Source organism: Ornithodoros turicata, unplaced genomic scaffold (assembly GCF_037126465.1).
Source record: "Ornithodoros turicata isolate Travis unplaced genomic scaffold, ASM3712646v1 Chromosome34, whole genome shotgun sequence".
NCBI lineage: Eukaryota > Metazoa > Arthropoda > Arachnida > Ixodida > Argasidae > Ornithodoros > Ornithodoros turicata.
The window spans coordinates 1,295,278-1,299,088 of NW_026999361.1; positions in this window are offsets into that span (position 1 = coordinate 1,295,278).

Sequence of the window (3,811 nt, forward strand, 5' to 3'; positions counted from 1 at the left end):
ACTGCTGTATGGTTTCCACTGTAGAGTAGTTCATGGACTTGGACATTACACTGTACAATATAGCAATAATAATATTAATGAAACAAACAAACACGAATACATACAAGTTCCTGCTGGCGTCCTGAACGAAACTACTACGCACACACAAGACAGCGACACATGTGATCACTGATGACAGCGTTCAATCTATGCAATATGCGTGACTATCACTGTAGTGCTAAAGGGGGCGATCAGGCTTGCACCTCACACAATTGCAGAGCTGTCGTTATTCGTTTAAATGAAAAATGATGAAAACTGTTAACACCTATTATTACCATTTGAAAGTTTATCTGTATTGAATGACTCTGTACTAGCTGCTAATGTCCACGATCCTTCCTCAAATGTATTGTTACACCTTGCACTCATTCCATGAGGCCCCGCTTTTTATCTTTCAATTGAGTTCAAACATTACGGTGCCCATAAGCAGCCGGATTCGTCTGAGTAATTCTGCACTAAACCAAATAATTGTAATCAATCATAATACACTGACGGTAACCAAGCACGACAAACAAATAATTGTGACACGGCGCTCAAGGCCCATAAGAAGGCTGTTTTTACACACCAAAATATCCGCATCTGTAAGCTGGTGTGGGCATCGATAGGGAAACTGGAAGGCAAAGTCCATCCGTAACAGCACTTCATCACACGCGCGCCTTTCTAGCGCGCATAAATTTAAACAGGAACATGCTCATTACGAATTTAATGTTCATTTGACTCTGTCTAGCCACGTTTCAGGACAGGCAACATTCATGGGGCTGTCCCTCCGCCGAACATCTTTATGAAACTCAACTAAACGTGCGTTGGCAAGCTGGCGAACGGCGTTGCATACACACTACGCAGTTCGCTCCGCCGCTGCGGGAGGGGCGCCACCGTTCGAGCTCGTCCCCAATAGACTAGCAAAGTTATTAACGACTTAGCATCCAGAAAAATTGACGTTCATAATTTAAACACTTGGAGCATCAAGAATATATTTTTAAATTGAGTACCAGTAACCTTGTTTCATTTCAATTTGTGCTGTAAAGTATGTGTTCATGCGATTGTTCATGTTTATGTTGTTGTGAGCTTTTTGTCATTGCCGTGTGAAAAGTTGGGGAGCTCGGGCCCCGTCAAGCCTCGCGGCTTTTTTGCCCTTGTTTCCCGCACCACTGTGCTGAATAAAGTTATTATTATTATTATTATTATAATGCGACTGCCTAGTGTTTTCTTTCCGTCCAGTGTTTTGTGAGTGACCCGCTCAGTTGTACATTCGGTATGCAGCTAGCGCCGCAGCGCGCATACACTCTAAATAATTTTACACCTTAAAGGGTGTAAAAGAACATGTGCATGGCGCACACCTTTTAAGGTGTAACGGAACACCATCAAGAAATCAAGGGTGTAATTGTATGGAAGGGTGTAATGTAACCTGCAGACCATAGAAGAGGCAGCTGGAAATTATTACAGCTTCACTGCGAAAATATAGCGTTTCTAGTTTTTACAGAAGGCACATGCTTGGTAGTTTGGAATGTCATTGTGGCTATCTTGGCATCACTCTTCGATCACAGCCATGCAAAATATTCTTTAAAAAGTCAAGAATATACTTTTCTCACACTGAACTTGTAATACTTTTCAAGTACACTACTCAGCTGTACCCTGTGTGAAGCAAAAATAGGACATTGCAGACACATGTTGCACAGCACACACATGTTATAGGTGATTGATGTGGGTATATGCGGGCATCATACATATCAGACACAATCACAAGAACTGAATAGTTATATGCTTTTATTAGGTTGACATTATGCCATGCAGCATACATATCCTACATTACGTAGGCATGAAGGTATTCAAACGTATCACTTAATACAGCTTTATCACATAGTAGTAATTTTATATTTTCCAGTCATCTAACCTTGAGGGGTTAGATGACAGTGTACCAAATGTTGAGTAACTGTGCATTTGGTCTTTATATCACAACTTGTATCACAAGCTTATGTTCTGAGTACCACAAGGACTCCAACACTGAACAGGAACAGGAATACATTTAGCCTGTGAAATGGAGTCTGTCCCACCTCCAAATACACCCTCTGTTGCACCCTCATCACACCCTCCTGACAATGTCTCATAAAAGGGTGTAATTCACCATTGTTACACCCTCGAAAATTTTGAAGCCAAGGTTCTAGGGTGTAAAATAGGTGTAATACATGAGAATACACCAATTTTACACCTTTAAAGGTGTGAAAATATTTAGAGTGTACACGTTTGCGAAGTTACCTTCAATTAAAAAAATATTATTTGAGTTTAACAAAAAGTACCTCTGAGATTTTTTGCTACGTCTTGCTAGAAAGACGGTGCATCGAATGACACCTTGATCATGCTTCTATCCCGACATCCTCACACCGAATTTTTCGGACAAAAATTTGCATTTTGTCGAATTTTTACAAATTTCCGTTTTTGTACTGCGGCTTACATCGCACCGGTGGTGTTGCATTTTTTGTGGTTGAGAGTACAACACCAGGGCTATACGGCAAAAAATTTTGAGGAAGAAATTCTAAAATTTTATATTGCAAAAAAATTGGTAAACTTGCACAAACTTTGCAAATTTCGCCACAGGCGTCGAGCCCGTCGAGTGCGATGGTGAAAATTGCTTACATACGGTAAAATGAACTCTCCACTATCAAATAAGAAGCTTTTTAACATGCTGCGTGCCTTACGTGGACTGTAATACCTGTTTAAAATGACATAGGTTTTCGCCAAGCACTGCATCTTTGAGGGGCTCTGCACCCTATAAATTTCAATTTCGTAAGAAGAGACCAATGTTCTGTTGCTTTCGGAGTCATAAGGAACCACCAAAAAAAATTCACATAAAATTTTAGGGGGGGTCGAGCGGCACCTCTGGATCACTTGGCGTGGAATGGCCCCTGTGGTATTTGTAAAGTGATACCCAGAGACCGTGGTGATACTGATTTAAATGGAATGTTATTAACGGAATAAGTCACAAAAAAAGGCGCTCCACAACTTAGATGTTCTCAGGAACTCTGACACTGGGCTCTGAGCCGCCCTGGCCGGGATCGTCCTGCACTGATGTACGGCCGTCTCGGAACCGTTTGCACCACTCAAACGCTTTGCTGCGGCTAAGTGCAGCGTTGGCCATACTGAGCCTGAAGTCTTATGTGAATTTCAGATGACTTTACGCCTTCATTCACGAGAAACTTCATGACAATTCGATGTTCGATGTGCGCGATCACCTCGTTGTCGGCCATCTTGTCTAGCACGTGTCTTCTGTTTTGCACAAACTTTGGACCACTACGTGGTGAACGCGGAGGCCTCTCGCGTGTGAAAATGATGAAAACGAAGTAGCGGGAGCCATTCCCAGTGGCGCTTTATTAGAGTGAGAAATTATCACAGATTTACATTTTGATAAGTTGCATGTGCCATGTTTGACACCACATAGAAAGCTTAATGAGGTCAGTGTAAAGGACATAATTCCATATCAGAATTGTTAGTAATCTGACGACAGATGACACAATCAGGATAGAAACGAGGTGGATGTAAGTACAGTGGGGGTGTATTTACATATGCTTTTCACTCAATATTGTGCAATCTCACCAGGTTTTGGGGTGTGTGGATAAATCACTGATGTAAGATCATGTGGAAGGTCGTTAATGTATAGTTATGTCCCGCTTATCCGGATTTCAGATATTTGGAAAACTTGCATTTCCGAGAACGAGCCTGCTACCATTGTAGTACTTGGTCCCGGTTATCCCGGAAGAACACCAACTTTCTGAGACATTAC